This window comes from Acromyrmex echinatior, chromosome 16, assembly GCF_024713525.1.
Source record: "Acromyrmex echinatior isolate Ae372 chromosome 16, ASM2471352v2, whole genome shotgun sequence".
Lineage (NCBI taxonomy): Eukaryota > Metazoa > Arthropoda > Insecta > Hymenoptera > Formicidae > Acromyrmex > Acromyrmex echinatior.
Genome location: NC_141867.1, coordinates 8,951,472 through 8,970,274, shown reverse-complemented (window position 1 = coordinate 8,970,274; position 18,803 = coordinate 8,951,472). Strand labels below are relative to the sequence as shown.

Here is an 18,803-nt window from a genome sequence, read left to right as displayed (position 1 = left end):
CCAATGCCACGTGATAATTACGATTGTGGCAAAATTTAATTGGATTTTCCCAAGAAGAAAGCTCGGACCGAAAGAAATAAATGCTTCGATCTCGCCGGTCCTCAGGGCAGATTGGGCAGATTGCTTAGATAGTCTACACCGCTTATACCATTTATACCGCTTAGAGTTCTTAGACTTCTTAGAGTTGTTACTTCTAAAAGTTCTTCGAGTTCTTAGAATCATAGTCTCGCTACTATACCGCTTCGTAAAATCGCCGTGCTAACCGCTTAGTGAAATCGCGATAAAACGAATCTTTCCGAGAAAATCGCCAAGATTTTCCATCATCACAATTCCAAATACAATTTTGGAAAGGGTGACTACATTTGATATTTTGTTAATCTAATATTTAATTAATTATATTTTTTGACTCTGTAACTGATTATATTAAAGAAAATTCTTTTGTTAAATTAAAAGAAACGGAGTTCTCTTTACTGTCGTGCATCACATCAACCTTGTGCCGTTCTTTCACTCGAATCTTTCCGCGCGGTGCGCTCTCGCACAGTTGTGTACTACTTTTAGTTGCTTATATATAAACAGTATTTCATTTAAATCGCTTTTAAACATATATTTTATTTTAGCAAACTTACAATCACTGTTATTAACGAAAAGAACATGTCTGGTTTAAAAAATGTTCCGTTTATTTTAATCCAAGAAATGCATTTATAATTATCAAAAGAAACAGAGGGTAAAATACTTCTAAAATCAATATAGAACTCAATGTCTGTCAAGCTTTCATATAATATTGCACCTCATTCTACACATTTTTTAAATCCTTTATTTAAAATAAATCGATAATTTAATTGCAACTGATGTTTCAAAGTTAATGTAAACGCAGGGTTTCTTCTTGAAACTGTTTTTGCAATTTGTTTTAATTCCTTATGTTTTGCTTCGAATCGTATGGATGACATTTGTACAAGAAGCCCTGTCTATTCCATCAATCGCGGATAATGAAGTACGAGGGCAAGTTAATAAGTTCTTAGAAAACTTGTCAGAGGACACTCGCAGTGTCATGTTGTGGGAATAAGTGACTCGATTGATGAGTCAAATTCTCAAGACAAGCCCACGCTTGTCGTGTGATGTGATATAAGAGGTAATGATCGATACTTTCTTGTAACTGGTAACTATAAATCTTTATTACTCGAGTTCAAATGAATATGACCGTACAGGATGAGGCCATAATCTATCTAATCTTATCTTTTTCTCTGACGCTGTTTGTAGGCAACTCGCAACCTACAAAATCTCTAGGTTTTCTACACTCGCTGCACTAATGAGATATTGAGAACGTAGTTCCCTACATATTCCCTTCCAAGTGACAACGAATCTAAACCCTATGCTTATTATTAGGTTAATAAAATATTGCTGTAGTGACAGGTATATTTATGATGCCGACACTTGAGTCTACCATATAAAACATATAAAATGTATCATATAAAACATATCATTGCATGTCTTTGGTGTCTGTCTTAAACTAATTACATTTTATCGTTGGGAGGATTTATTATAATTATATGGCGAAGGTGACTTTTTTCTTTGGACGCGCATACGTTTTTAAAGCTGGTTGCTCATTGCTGAACGACTTGGTTGATTGCTCTGCTTCTGGGGTTGTACTACATAAGTCATCGCGTATGCTATACGCTGGTTTTAAATTTTCGACCGATACACTGCGCTGTGTATCCCTGTGCCTGTTAAACATCAATGTCGAATACTTGATCTGAAACACGATTTATAACCTTGCGAGGGCCGGTGTAGGGACGCTCTAACGCTCTCTTGGTACCGCCCACCCGTAGAAAAATATGGGAATATGAATATAAATCTTTAAATACGAATGCGCGTTTCTTGTGCTTATGCTCTATCGAGATTGGCTTAACTTTGCGCATATGCTCGCGGAACTCCTCAATTTGCGGATTAGGAGTGAAGTCGTCCGGCAGTATAAATTCTCCGGGGACGCGCAGCGTCGTTCCATAAACAAATTCCGCAGGCGATGCGCCGGTGTCAAGGCGGACATGAGTACGCAGACCTAATAATACAGTCGAAAGTACTCGTGACCAACCTTCATTAGCATGACACATAATCGCAGATTTTAAGCTTCTATGCCACTGCTCGATCATACCGTTCGAGGCGGGGTGATACGCCGTGATACGAATTCGTTGACAACCGATCAGCTGAACAAGTGCAGTAAAAAGTTGCGCTTCGAAACTGGCTATCTTGATCAGTAGTTATCGTTTTGAGTGCTCCAAAATTTGCTACCCAGTTGTCGTAAAACGCGCGTGCCACTGTAATGGCTTCAATGTCTTTCAGAGGTATTGCTACTGGCCAACGCGAAAATCTATCAATCATCGTCGCACAATATATGTACCTGTCCGATTCAGGCAAGGGACCTATTAGATCCATATGAACGTGCTCGAAACGCCCGTCGGGTGCGACAAATTTTTCAGGATGTAATTGAACGTGTCGGGTTATTTTTGACTGCTGACAGTCAAGACAATTCTTACACCACTTTGCAATATCACGATGCATGTTAGGCCACACATACCGTTGACGGATTACCCGATGACCCAGTGACTTTAGGACCCGGATGAGCCGCGTCATGGAACAAGTGAAAAACGCGATCTCGTAAAGATGCCGGTATATAGGAACGGATTGCCTCGCCGGTCATTTCGCAGTAAAGTGTAGTATGCGTCGGCCCCCATTGAATTCGCTTCATAGAAAGCGGAAATTCAGGAGATTCGCGAATGGACCGTAGCTCCTCGTCTTGTTCTTGTTGTGCAAGCTCATTAAGTTCGATCTCGGCAGGTAAACGAATGGCTTCGATGCGGGAAAGAGAATCCGCCACAATATTATCTTTGCCCAATAGGTATTCGATACACGTAGTGAACTGCGAGATGAACGAAAGATGTCTCTGTTGCCGAGGTGATGCCTTTTCGGAACGTTGCATGAACGCGTAGATGAGAGGCTTGTGATCGGTCACAATCTTGAAATTTCGCCCTTCGAGGAAATAACGAAAATATTTGATTGCTTCGGCGATCGCCGTAAGTTCCCGATCGTACACGCTGTAGTTCTGTTGCGCCGAATTTAATTTGCGCGAAAAGAATGCGAGCGGTTTCCACGAGTCGTCTAAACGTTGTTCGAGGGCGGCCCCGATGACGAAATCTGACGCGTCACAAACGAGGCGCGTTTCGGCTGCGTCGGAGAGGTAAGAAAGTATAGTCGCGTTGGCCACTCTCCTTGCACTTATTAAACGCTTCTTCAACCATCGGCGTCCATATGATTAGCTGTTTGTCGTTTTTGCATAAATCGCGAAGGTACTCATTTAATGGTGCCTGAACGATAGCTGCATTATGCAGTAATTTACGATAAAAGTTGACAAGCCCAAGAAAACGACGCAATTCGACTATAGTGTTAGGCCTTGGAAACTCGCGAATAGCTTGAATCTTATCGAGTGTTGGTTTACACCCTTCGTTGTTAATCGTAAAGCCGAGGAATTCTAATTCTTGCTTGCCGAACTCGCATTTATCTACATTGAGTCATAAATAAAACTTTTCTAATCGCTGTAACACTATGCGTAAGTGAGCTTCGTGCTCTTCAAGAGACGTCGACGCTATGAGTATGTCGTCGATGAATGCAAACACAAATTCCAGGTCGCCTAGAGCGCGGAAGATTTGACGCTGAAATGTTTGACTCGCATTTCTAAGACCGTATGTCATGAATTTATATTCGAACAGCCCGAAGGGCGTGACAACAGCCGTTTTCGGAATATCTTCCGGCGCCACTGGAATTTGATTGTATGCCTGATGCAAATCTAGCTTAGAGAAAATGACTTTTCCACGCATGTTGGAAGAGCAATCGTGCAAATGCGGTACGGGAAATTTATCCAGCACGGTAATTGTGTTAAGACAACGGTAATCGTCGCCGATCCTGATTCGTCTTTTTTTGGTACCATGTGAATGGGACTTGCCCATGGACTACTGGGCGGACGGCAAATACCGGCGGGCCCGTGGTAATGATATGATGACGAATATCGCTACTGCAATTCGGAGTTGCTTGTTCTAAACCGATGACTTTCGGAAATTCAGATAAGATGCTCGCGAATTTCGTACTGGGTTTGACCGTGCTAATGGCAAGCTGTGGCACCGATTTGACAATGCCCAACACGCACACATTATTTTGTGAATCGATGAGTCTACGACCTTTAAGGTCCGGAAGGAGACCGTAATGTGCAATCAGGTCGGCCCCAATAATCGGGTACGGAACTGATGCTACGCAGAAATTCCATGTGATCGGGCGTATCCCTAAATGTAGCGTTCGGAACGACTCCCCATACGTATATATACGCGTATTGTTTGCCGCGTAAAGTTTAAAACTGGTCGGAATTTTGTTCTTCGCGTAAGTGCTGGGAAGCAGCGAAATTTCCGCTCCCGTATCTACAAGGAATAACTCTCTGGTAACTCGATCGCGGATGTGGAGACGGACAGAAGAATAGACGCCCGCCATACCTGTCTCCTCGGTGGCAGACGATTCTATTCCCCCGCCTCTCCGTCTGTTAAAGCCTTGGGTTTCGGCCAATCACACGAGGATTTGTCGGTTCCCTTACAAACTCGGCCCCGAAAGTGCGGCCAGCAGACACGAGAGCTTCTGCTTTTGGAACGCTTACGATTATTATTTGCCTTGTCTCTCGTCTGAGATCTGCTGTACCGCTTGACCTCAGCCGCGAGGGTGGCCATATTGACGGCCAGATCTTAGTTTCTAAGTCGGACGGCTTAGACTCTGACGATGATGCGGCGGCACACTGCGCATAATCACCCACGGTCTCAACTATTTTATCCGCCATTTTGGCTAACTTGTCTAGATCCGTGCTTTCGGTAGTCACAAGAATGCTTCTAATGTGCGATGATAAGTGTTCAAAGAACACAATTTTTATTACGGCGTCGTCACATCGTTTGTCAGAGTTCAAGTTACGAAGTCGACTGAGGATCTGCGACGGTTTCCCTGACGTGAGCACTTGGCCTTTTATTAGTTGTCGCAGTTGACTTTCTGCTGACGCTGAAAAATTTTCAATAATACGCTGCTTTAATTTGGTGTATGGTTCGTTCACATCGGGCTCCGCGATGAGATCTCTGCAGCACGCGATGGCTTCTGGGTCCAAAGACATAATCACGTAATGCGCTCTAGTCTTTTGCTCTGTGATTCGTGCGGTTTCGAATGTGGCTTCGACTTGAATGAACTATATCACCGGATCTTTGATTAAGAACGGCGGAATTTTTGGAACCCTATATGAATCCACGCGCACGACATTGCTCTGCTGAGGCGCCGCTTGCAGGTGCGCCACCAGCGCTTGCAATTCCTCATAGGTAGGAGGAGGCATGACTACCGTATCGAAGCTCGCGAACAATCCGTATTTCATGACGGCCTTAAATACCAACCGCTTACGCGCACGTTATGTAAAACGTCGATCGCTTAATACTAATCTATCAAAAATGGTGAAATCATTAATTAATGTTCACGCGTTAACCTCGCGGAGAAAACGCGGAGGGTCTATTTTTCTGTTGTGCCGGGTTACGCGCGCTAAAAACTAACGCACTGCGCACGCAACTTGCCCGACTACAATGGCGGCGATGACGCGCTCGCTGGATATAATGGCGGCGATGTCGTCCTTCACAGGTCACAATTGCGACGATGTCGTTCTTCACAGGTCACAATGGCGGCGACGGCGTCCTGAACGCCGGCTCCTGGGCTGGCCCGTTCTCACGTCCGGTTCTCACGGAGGCGGCACGCTGCGCGCCTGTCGTTGGATATGTCCCTGCGGTGCTTCCGACGGCGAGACTTTCCGCCGGCCCCTCAGCGATGGGGCCTTGCGACCAGCCACGGCGTCGGCGATGAGCCTCTTTGTCGGCTACGACGTCGGCGATGTGCACTGCTGCTCGGTTCGAAACCAGTTCGTTTCGATGTTGCTCAAACGACGGTTATCGATCAATCGCTTCTTCCTCTCGATCACGTCGGGGTCACCAATGTGGGAATATGTGACTCGATTGATGAGTCAAATTCTCAAGACAAGCTCATGCTTGTCGTGTGATGTGATATAAGAAGTAATGATTGACACTTTCTTGTAACTGGTAACTATAAATCTTTATTACTCGAGCTCAATGAATATGACCGTACAGGACGAGCGCCATAATCTATCTAATCTTATCTTTTTCTCTGACGCTGCTTGTAGGCAACTCGCAACCTACAAAATCCCTAGGTTTTCTACACTCGCTGCGCTAGTGAAATATTGAGAATGTAGTTCCCTACAATGTCACATTACTTTTTGACAAGTAGCATCTTTCAGCTGATTACTGTCAAATTTTGAACGGAATTCATCGCTGGTTTCATTTCTGTAGATGATTAAAGCGAACAATCTTTGTATTTTTTGTAAATGGAATAAAACGAGTTTTGTACAGTGATCAAATATCCACATATGAAAGATTTAACGCCGAAAGAAATCAAAACTGAATTGGATAATGTTCATAACACATCTGCACCAGCATTTGCGATTGTATACAATTGGGTGAATGAATTTAAACCTGGTCGTACATTCACATGTGATGCACCTCGGGACGTCCAATTGAGGCTGCTACGTCAGAAATCATCGATAAAGTCCATGATATTGTTTTGACTGACGAGTGAAAGTGCGCAAGTTTGTTGAGGTCACAGGCATATCACAGTGATTTCAATTTTACACGAACAATTGGGTATGAAAAAGCTATCGGCAAGATGGGGTGCCGCGTTTGCTCACTATGGACCATAAGCGCGACTGTGTGACGATTTCAAAACAATATTTGGAGATGTTTCAATGTAATCCATATGAATTTCTGCGTCGATTCATTACTGTGGACGAAACATGGATCCATTACTTCACACCCGAAACGAAGGAACAGTCAAAACAATGAACTTCACCGAGTGAACCAGCTCCGAAAAAGGCGAAGATCGTGAAGTCGGCTGGAAAGGTGATGGCCACAGTTTTTTGGAATGCACGCGGTATAATTCATATCGATTATCTTCCATCGACGCAAATGGCGATCAATGACGATTACTTACGCAGCCTTATTCGACCGTTTCAACAACATTTTATAGAAAAACGTCCCCATTTGGCGAAGAAGAAAGTGCTCTTTCATCAAAACAATGCACGGATTCACACTTGCCCGGCACGGATGGCCAAATTCAACGAATTCCGCTACGAATTGCTTTCCCATCCAGATTTAGCCTTCTGCGACTATTTCCTGTTTCCAAACCTGAAGAAATAATTCGGAGGAAAAAGATTCACCAGAGAGCAGCTCATCGCCGAAACAAAGGCTTATTTTGAAGGATTGGGAAATCATCAAACAAATCATATTATTCGGACGGCTTGAAAAAGTTGAAGAATCGTTGGATCAACTGTATTGAGCTGAAAGGAGACTATGTTGAGAAATAAAAATGAATCGGTCAAAAAAAATGTGTTTTACTACGTTTTTCTAAAAATTGATTTGCCCTCGTAAAAGATGATGTTTTAGTTTCAACGTATCATTAAATAAATTCATATATAATTTATGATATATACCAATTAGTTTTTTCAATAAAGTAATGTTATCATGTTATTATTTCTTGTGCCATTGTAATAGATATCATTTTTTAAAAAATTATATATAATTGCCAAGTTTCATTTTTTTTCGGAACAAGATCACTAATTATTAAACCCAAATATTGTACGAAACCCATCATTTAGGATGCTGAATAAATAATATACTTTTTAGAATTTATATTAGGTGTTGGAATTAATTCGTAGCGTTTTTTAATGAAAGAATGTTATTTATTTCACATGAGCATTAAAAAATACATTAATGAAAGTACTTCCCATCACTTGTAAAACGCTACGAATTAATTCCAACACCTAATATTAATTAAAGGCAGTTTGTTTGTTGAATAATTAGTTCCAAAATCAAAAAAGCGAATTTTATTATTTAATGTTTCAAGAGAAAATAGTTAACTTCAGTTATTAATCTATTTAAAAGTTGACCTAAATCATAACGGCAAACTCCTTCAAGTAAGTCATGCATTACATCGGAAACACGATTTTTTATAAGATGAAAATTTGTTATTGAATGGAAAATGCATTCCTCTAAAACACCATGTTTTTGTTCAATGAACATCTGTTGTATAATTTTCAACAGTCCGAAGTAATTAAGCGTCCTCAATAATCTTTCACGAGTTTTAGTATTTACAAGACAAAATTTACAGGAATTAATTAGAATTGAAAGTTGTACTTAGTTCAAATATGACATGAAATCTCAAATTGTCTCCAAAAATATGCAGTGAAGCAAATTTTATGTTTTGTGCTAAACCTCCTATATTTATAGTTATACCATCAGTCTGCAGTTTATTAATCTGATTAATGAGCTCTAAAAAATCTTTTTATTTCCACACAACTTGATTATAATCAACTGCATTATGTAATTATACTAAAAATATATTTTTAAGATTACTTGCGTTCTTCTCATCAATACCATCAATAGTACAATATACTGCCCCGAGTTTATGTAAACCTCGATGAGTACCTAATAAATTATTTATTTCAAAATCATCGAAATAAAGAATCAAGAGTAATACGTCAGTATCATATTGTTGTTTAATAGAATACCAGGCTTTGCTTTACAGTACAGTTGTAATTATTTTATCTTATTTAAATCTTTGAATATTAGACGTTATTTCGGTATATACATTCTGTCAAAAAAGTACCGGGAATTGATCATTTAAAAAGCCCGTTTAAAGGAATTGTCAAAATTCTTTTTGTCGCTAAGTTGGCATAACTATCCTCTATACTGACGCGGAGTTGGAGTGCCATCTGTCATTTAATGTGATTATAGTGCTCGATTTTATCAGTTCATCTCAAGTGTGTTTTGCGATTTTTACAATGAATGAAAAGATCGAACAAACAATTTGTCTCAAATTTTGTATTGCAAATGGAATTTCGTGTGCCGAATCGCTGAAGATGTTACAGAAGGCTTACGGTGAATCGACTTTATCAAAAACACGTGCATATGAATGGTACAGTCCATTGAAAAGCGGTCGAGATGTGGTGAAAGATTTGCCTCGCTCTGGTCGGCCATCAACATCTTCAACTGAAATTAACATCGATAAAGTGAAGGAAATGGTGATTGAAAATCGTCATTTCAGTTTGAGAGAGATAGCCGCTGAACTTACGGTGTCTCACGAATCAATTCGTACCATTTTGTGGAAAACAAACTCATGGATTTTGCACCATGATAACGCACCATCTCACAAGGCTATCATTGTGAACGAATTTCTGATCAAAAACTCAACAAATATCATCGAACAACCACCGTATTCACCAGATATGGCTCCGGCTGACTTTTTTCTCTTTCCAAAACTCAAATTACCATTTCGAGGCACTCGTTTTCAGTCGATAGAAGACATAAAAGAGAATTCGCGGCGAGAACTGAAGTCGATTCCGGAAAATGCGTTTAAAAAATGTTTTGATGATTGGATTATTCGTTGGCATAAATGTATTATTTCGAAAGGAGCCTACTTTGAAGGCGATACAATAAATTTGAATGAATAATAACTATTTTGTGTTTTATTGACCAATTCCCTGTACTTTTTTGACAGAATGTACATCCAGCAACTCTAGAAATCTTTTAAGTATTTTTTCAAGTGATATTATATATATCTTTTTTAATAAGTTTATTACAGTTTTTTAAGATTAATTTGGGGAATTTTGGGGGGATTATTACATTTCAGATTAATTGCATTAATGTCGACAACCATATCGACACGTAATTATTATTTCTGAAATTAATTCATTCGTTTGAATAATATATATATTAGTTCAACATCTTAATACTTAGACCGTAGTGGCGCTTCGGATTGTAATGTTATTATATATCTTTTGATTTGTTATAACAATTTCTCTATCGGTTTTTGTAGATTTAGAATCATTAGATACGTTAATACATATTTCCTGAGATTCTATGAAAGTATTCAATGTTTTAAAATGAAGTATAGTTTGATATTCAGAGGAATCTATTGTTACGTCCAAACCCTTGATAATTTGGTCAAAGAGATAATGAGAGAGAATGGAGAGGATATGGAAGGACGGTCAGACTCAATCTCACAGGTATACGCGCGGAGGCGAACACCTGTGAATCGTACGCACCTTTTAAGTCTCGGAATGTGGGTCACGTCCGAAGGGACGCTATGACACCTGTTCCACTGGACAGTGCGAACGTCGGTCCTACTTTTTCGGTCAAGGAACTTAATCCCTTTGACCCGGGACTGGACCTCGTGCGATCTCAGGTATTCGAGGGAAGTGAATGCGAGGGGTGATTTTAATAAAAAACAGAGAAATACCTTAATTTACATTTATTAACAAAATAATTATAACTTGTTTTTACAAAAAAAATACATACTATCTATAACTTGTGAATGCGTATATGTGTGTGTGTGTGTGTGTGTGTGTGTGTGTGTGTGTGTGTGTGTGTGTGTGGATGAGAAAGGGTTAGCGAGTACGGGCGGCGAGGAACGTATTGCAGGAGCACATCGAGATGAGGTGTTTAAAAAACACGGCGTAAGGTACGGGATTTCCGGGGATATACACGATCACTAATCTGTCCCCTTCGTGGGAGGGGGATGTATAGAACTGGAACATCCTATCCCTGTTGATCGGATCGGAATTTAGTCGAAAGGAGGGGCGGGATTTGATCCGAAAGAGGAAGAGGGAGTGGAAATCGTTATTCGTAAGGAGGGAAGCATTCCTCGAGAGGAGGAGGAGGAGGAAATCGTTGCTCGAGAGGAGGAGGGAGAAGAAATCGTTCCTCGAGAGGAGGAGGGGAACCTCCAAGGATTTCTTGGATATTGAGGTCGATAACAGGAGAAGAGGTGAGGTCCAATGGTTGGGTTGGTGAGTAGGAGATTTCGATGGATTGTTCGACAGTTGATTGCCGACGCGATTGTGAGTGGTCCTAGGGAGCGGTTCCGCCTACTCCTTCGGTTATAGGGGAATCGTCCACGTTTCTTGATAGTTCGCACTACGAACCGACGAATTAAAATTGGAGTACGCGTGTATGTGTATTAATGCACAATAATTGGGTTTTTCCATGCGGGGAAACGCGGGGTGGACTGTAAATAATTACAACTTACTTCTTAGCTGTCCCCAAGATATCGAGTAGGTTCTAGGTGAGTGGCCAACGATCCGGCGTCACCGAAGAGCGTCTGAAGGGCAGTCGCCGTGGCGTATAGTTAACTTCAGTTAGGATTTGATTATAGTTCACAGTCGGACGGAATCGCAACTGGTTACCGCGGATTATAATGATTTTCGAAGTGAACCGGATGGTTCAAAATTTGGTACTGACTTTCTGTGCTTCCGCGGGACCTCTATTTATACCCCGAAAAAAAGGTGTTAAGCCATTTGTCTAGGATGCTAAAGTTAGTTGTAAATGTCACGCAAGATTTACGATTTTTATAACGTTTTATCGTAGTTGATCTAAAGTACATAGAGTAGTTTTGAGAAGAAGAGAAAGTGGTTTATAGTTTTTTTAAAAAGCCAAGATTGCTCCGAGACGGATGACGAATTCTGTTACTCTCGCGGAAAATGTGACTAGATAAGCAGATGGTTATTATGCTATCATTGTTAGTTGCGAGTCTGGTTTCAGATAACGCTCCTGTTGGAAGTTATTCTATGCGTTTACGTTTTTCTTTTTTTTTTTAAGTGCGATATGGCGCCTGTTTTCCAAGATAATATTGTTAGTCAGTCTCGGATGATAAAGCCTAGATTTTTACTATTGCGTGACTTTGATACATTTATAATGTCTTTGCAATCTTGTCTCTTTTCGAGCCTACATTAAGGTTATTATTCTTTCCAGGTTGATTGACATTTACGAGTTTTAGCGGCGCCTGTCCGGTCCCCTTCTCAATTCTATCAGTCAGAAGGCGCCGCTCGGGTCTCGTAGACGCCAACCATAGTCGCGGCGAAGAGAAAAAAAAAAGATCGTGGCGTCTGTAAGACGTAACACTATAAATGCATTATTTAATATATCAAACATAGACCACAAATCCAGCTGAGAATTGGACTCAGTAGATTTATATTTTTTCAATAGAATTTGTACACAATCAAGAAAAAGTTTAAAAAACTCGATCATTTCCTGATAAAATACACGAGGCAATGACGGTCGAGAGTAAGTTCGCTACAAATAAAATCGAAAGCTTTGAGACTTTTTCTGCAAATTTTCAACTTTAATATTGATATCGTCGTTGTTGTTATTAATAGCATAAGAAATTAGTAACTCTTTCACTGACAATTTTGCATATAAATTTGACTTCTCAATTTCCTCATCTTTGTCGATGTCAACTTCTTTGTCAGTGTCAACGATATTATTATCTTCCACATTATGAATTTCATATCTTATATCTCCTATATTGCGAAATATAGGATATTTAATATAGGATATTATTTATGCGAAATATATTTACTGAATTTGTCGTTTATTTCCAAGTTTCTAATATTATCCTATTTGAGTGACTTCTAGATAAATGTTTAAAAAAATTATATATATCAGTAAAAGTGCGAGTACATAATTTCTGTCGACATCGAAAAGAAGAGTATATTTTTATATATTTTAATTTTCAATGAATTTTAAAATTTGTAATAAAGTACGATTTAATGCAAAACGGACAAGAACATTTTTTGGAGATCAAGTTTACGTAGGCTACTGGAAAAGTTTCTGCAAACAATATGAAAAAAAACATGTAAAATTCGGTAAATGGTTTTATTATTTTTCGAAGTATTCGCCTTTAAGATCGATACATTTTTGCATACGCTCGAACCAATTTTCGAAGCATTTTTTCCACTCTGAGGCTGTAATCTCAGAAATCAGTATACGAAATGTTTCAACAGCTGCTTCAGGTGACTCAAATCACTCACCACGCATCTTCTTTTTAATGTTTGGGAAACAAAAGTTTTTGTGGACAATTTGGCAACAAAAAGAAGTCATTAGGTGATAAATCAGGTGAATACGGATCAATTCGACATTTTTACTGGTTAAAAAATCAACGGTTTGACGTGCTGTGTAACAGCTGGCGTTGTCATGATGAAGGATGATGCAATGATTTCGGTTTATTCTACGCAATTCATTGATGACTTCTGGCAAACAAATTGTTGTATACCAATCAGTATTTACAGTCCTTCGATCCTCTAAAGCCACGGTTGCCACATGTCCGATATATTATAACTGAAGAAACAAGCAATCATTTGCTTGGCAGCACTGCGTGAACGAACAACTTTTGTTGGTTTCGGTTCATTTTGAAATATTCAAATAATGGATTGTTGTTTACTTTCGGGCTCATACGAATAGATCCATGTTTCGTCCCCAGTAACAATGTTATAGACCAAATTTGACCAACCTCGGTTGAATTTCTTGAACATTTCTTTGCTCTATTTAACACGAATCTGTTTTCGAGCTTCGGCCAAATTATGTGGGATTCAATAACTGCAAAGTTTCTGTACGCTCAAGTGATCATACGAAATCGTATGTATTGCTTTCATATCAATGCCTAAGGATGCCTGAATCTCGCGGTATGTCATATGCCGGTCTCGCTCAATCATTTCACGAACAGCATCAACATTAGTGGCAACAATAGACGTGGATGGACAACCTTCACGGAATTCATCACAAAGAAAAATATGTCCACTCTGGAATTCGGCAAACCAGTTATAAATAGTCCTATTGGATGGTGCTTCATTCCCAAATGAAGTCGATCGATGCATTGTTTCGGAGTTGGATTACATTTGTAATCGTAAAAAATCATTGCCCGTGAAAATCATTTTCACGCGAAATTTCTATTTTCTCACAAAATAACTTCTTTTAAAATTATGCAAAACTAGTTGGTTTGAGTACAAACTGTCAACTGAATTATAAGTTAAAAACGTCTAATTTTACAGATATGATAGTAGCAGACACCACTGGAAGTATTTAATTGTAGAAACTTTTCCAGCAGCCTACGTATGAATATCGACGTAGAATCTCTTTTCATATAAGTCCCAATAAAAGACACATTAAACATAATAAAGGCCTCACATGAAGTCTCCTCTGACCCCATCCTGCTAATAGAGCACTGCTTAACAACTACTTATTTCTCCTATAACAACCAATTTTATGAACTTCAGGAGTGGCAATGAGCTCATCTATTTCTCTTGTAATCGCTAACATCTTCATGGAGCATTTTGAGAAAGAGGTTCTCAGGAAAACTCTCAAAAAACCAGAAGTTTGGTTCTGTTGTGCGGAATGTAGACGACACATTCGTGATATGGAGACACGACAGAGCCGAACTTCATAAATTCCTTATTTTCCTCAACAATTAACATCCAAATATTCACTATAGACATAGAGGAAAACGGAAAACTCCCCTTCCTAGATGTTCTTGTCTCTAAGAAAGCTGACGGTACCTTAGGCCATCAAGTATATAAAAAACCAACACACACAGATAGATACCTACATGTCGAGTCGCATCATCCAGCACAAAAACAGTCTGCAATCAATTCACTTGTACATAGAGCTTTCACCATCTCTGACAAAGAACATCTATAGACAGAACTCATTTAAAATTAGTCTTATAGAAAAAACGGACAAAAAAGACATAATCAAAACAATCAATAAACATGCAAACAAGACAACTCTGACATACAATCAGACGAAAGGATCCATTCTCCCATATGTCACAGAAACAACAGATCGGATTGGCAGGATATTAAACAAATACAATATTCGCAAACACTATCTTCAAACCATCCAAAAAGATAGGACAAATTCTAAGAAATCCTAAAGATCGTAGATCTTCACTCAGCTTCGCAGGAACATACAAAATACCTTGTTCCTGCGGGCAAGTATACATTGAAGAAACTGGGAGAATGATCAACCTATGGATAAAGGAACACCAACGTGTCAGGCTAAAATACGCAATCAGCATTATCAGAACACAACATCGAAACAGGACATCAAATACTGTTTGACAAAACGACCACAATAGCCAACATTACATAATACTTTCCAAGAAAGTATAGAGAAGACACAGAGATACAAAAACACCCTAACAATCTAAATAGAAATAATGACTATAAATAAAATATGGAAAATCATTTTTCCGATTATTGAAGACTGACCGATTCCCCCACCTTCCCCACCCTCACAATTCTCTTTTTTCTCCTTATCACTCCAACAAGTAGCGTAATATAAAAAAGGAATGAAGAAACAGTTCCGGAGAAATAGCTCAGTATCAGACTGCTCCTCGCCCTGATGAAGTGGACTGCAAAGTTCACGAAACGTTGGCATTCCAAGAATGGATCTGGACACGGAGGAAACCCGCGAAACGCATAATCTTTATATAGAAAACACCCGTGAAAGTCTCAAGAATATTATCAGTAATTAATAATATCATAAAAACACTTATAAATTTTTATATTTAGAATTAAAAATATATATATATGCAGGTATATTATATATTGTTAATAATAATAATAATTATAAAATCAAATTGTCACCAAAAACTAAATTATACATATGAAATATTACTTATTAGTTAATTCTACTATATGACTACTTGTTGATTGTATGCCGTTAGTCCCACTATATATATATCATGTGTTCTTGTTTTTATTATATCTGTTACCAGACAGATGGCGTGAGCATCCTTCTCGTACTAACCTTACCTTTTGTTTCTTTATTATTGTTCGCACGCGCCGAAAACCAAGCTCTGTATTTTGTTTTGTTATTCAGCAATAAAAATCCCAATAGGTTATGAGCCCAGGAGTGTGAACGGCTATAATAATAAATAGAAAAAAGGAGAGTGATAGTGTGTGCAAGGAAGACAGAGGTCCAAGTAACATCGCTTGAATCTGCAAGGATGGAAATAAACTTGAAGTCTGTTACGCAACTGAACTCAAGCAGTTACGTTCGTTGGCGTTTTGAAATTCAGGCTCATCTCGAAGCAAACGATGTGTTTGATGTGGCTGATGGATCGAGAGAGCAACCAACAGATGCCACACTGGCTGATTGGAAAAAGAAGGACGCCTTGGCGAGGTCTTTGTTAAGTAAATCTCTCGATGATGCACATTTTAATTTGGTGGTCGCCTGTAAATCATCCGCTGATATGTGGAAGACTCTCGTGGGACATTATGATGAGGTTTCAAACACGACGAAGCTAGCTGCATTGGAAGCATACAACGACTATCACTGGAAAAACGATATGACTGTGACGTCGTATATTTCAGGGCTTATGCTCATTGAAAATAAGCTCAAGGCGCAAAAATTAAACATCGAAAAGGAAATGATTATTACAAAAATTGTTCGTGGTCTACCGCAAAAATTTGATAACTTCAAGCAAGTATGGCGGATTTGTCCTACGAAGGACATTACGGTGGAACAATTACAAGCAAAATTGTTAGATGTCGAACGTGACGTTAACGTGACGTCATCCGGAAATCATGGTGTAGCGTTATCTGGTCAGAAAGATCAGAAAGACCGAGAAGTTTTCAAAGATAAGAAGAAAGCAGGCTGGAAAAAGGACCGAAAGAAGCTACAATGTCACAACTGCAAAGGTTTTGGACATTTTGCTCGTGACTGCCCATCCGAGAAGAAAGACACGAGCTCAGAAGGACGTTCGTCTAGCAATCGTGTGGCAATGCCAGCAAAACAACAATTAGGAGATATTGATGAGTGGATCGGTGATTCAGGTGCGTACAGCCATATTACTCGTAATAGTGATTGGTTTGTAGAATCAAAGGCATTGAATCCTCCGGAAGAAATGAAAATAGGGGATGGCAGGATTCTAATGGCGACGGCTATTGGCAAAATAAATGTAACAGTCCATAACGGTAAAGAGTGGGTACCGAGATGTCTCAAGGATGTAAGGTTAGTTCCTGATTTTGGATCATTCAATCTTTTCTCTATTGTAGCCACGACCGACCTTGGTTACGAAGCACTTTTTAGTAAGTCAGAGGTTGTTGTAAAGAATTCAAAAGGCGAGGTGATTGTCCGTGGTATTAAAAAAGGACACTCGACGTATCGAATGCTGATCAAAGTCGAGAAACCAGCTAAGGTTTGCACGGCTCAGAAGGAGATCTCCGCATCATGGGAAACCTGGCACCGTCGACTTGGACATGCAGGAAAAAACAAGGTCAAAGCTCTATTAGAATCTAAAGGATATTGTGCAACTGGAAAAGAAGATTTCTTCTGCGAAGCCTGTATTTTTGGAAAAATGACCAAAGGACCATACAAGGAAATCGTTAATAAGGATTTCAAACCAGGTGCAAAAATTCACTGCGACCTTAGTGGAAAGGTTTCAATTGAATCGGCAGGTGGTTGCAAATATTTTGCTGTTTTTGTTGACGAGAGCTCAGGATACAAGAAAGTTGCCATGCTGAAAAAGAAGGAACTTGTCGAAGAATTCAAGAAAGTGATTCAGGAAGTCAAGGAAGAGACGGGTCATCCAATTGAAATTTTGCGGACTGATCAAGGCACTGAATTCATTGGTACATCATTTCAAGATCTTCTGAAAGAATATAAAATCAAGCATGAGATGAGTGTTGAGTATACACCACAGTCGAACGGTATGGCCGAACGTGCCATTCGATCTCTTACAGAAAAGGCTCGATCTCTACTTGCAGATGCAAACTTGCCAAAGTTTATGTGGGCCGAGTGTGTCTCGACTGCTTGTTATCTGTCCAATCTCGTCGCCACTCGTGATCTAAAGAAGACATCGTATGAACTCTGGCATGGGAAGGAGCCGTCCATTGAACATCTGCGTGCATTCGGTTGTGATGTTTTTGTGCACATCCCAAAACCGAAGCGAAATAAGTTCGACAAGAAAGCTCGAAAAGGTCAGCTGATAGGTTACGGACCGAGTACGAAGCTGTATCGAGTTTACTTTCAGGATCTTCAAGATGTTCGCATCGCACGTGATGTAAAATTCAATGAAGGAAAGCAAAATTCTTTCTATGTAGAAGACGAGATAAAATCATTATCCAATGACGAAACTTATGAAGTCAAAGAAAATGATTCTACTAAGATTGTAGATGAGATCGTTAAAGTATCTACTCATCCGAAGTCAACAAATGAACGCAAACCCAGTGGACCTTTAACCATGAAGCTCCGAAGTCGTAGCATCATCAGTGAGGATGTTCTTGACGAAGAGCAACAAGGAGGGCATGAAGTCCTGATGGCGTTAAACATGGAAGAACCCAAGACAGCAAGAGAGGCTCTTGAGGGTAAGGACTCCACCGGATGGCAAATGACTATGCAAGATGAACTCGATTCCTTCGCGAAAAATGATGTGGTTGAGACATGTGTCTTACCATCGGGAATGTTATTGACACAGGCTGGGTATTGAAGATCAAACGATATCCAAATGGTGAAATCAACAAGCTAAAGGCTAGAATTGTTTGCCGTGGATACAGTCAAAAACGCGGGATTGATTTTACCGAGACATTCGCACCTGTAGTTCGTATGGATTCAATTAGAATTTTGTTAGCTATTGCAGCTCATGAGAAGCTGGTGATCAAGCAATGCGATGTCAAGTCGGCATTTCTCTACGGAGACATCGAGGAAGAAATTTATGTGCGACCTCCTGATGCAGTAGACATTGATGATGGAAAAGTTTGGAAATTAAAAAAATCGCTCTATGGTCTGAAGCAGTCACCTCGGAATTGGAACAAGAAATTTAATAAGCTTGTCACAACCTTCGGT

At 39.7% G+C, this 18,803-nt stretch overlaps 1 pseudogene; it reads right to left on the bottom strand.

Moving 5' to 3' along the window:
* Positions 1-7,641: 7,641 nt before the first annotated feature.
* Positions 7,642-8,893, bottom strand: LOC147907138 (uncharacterized; annotated as a pseudogene).
* Positions 8,894-18,803: the final 9,910 nt, after the last annotated feature.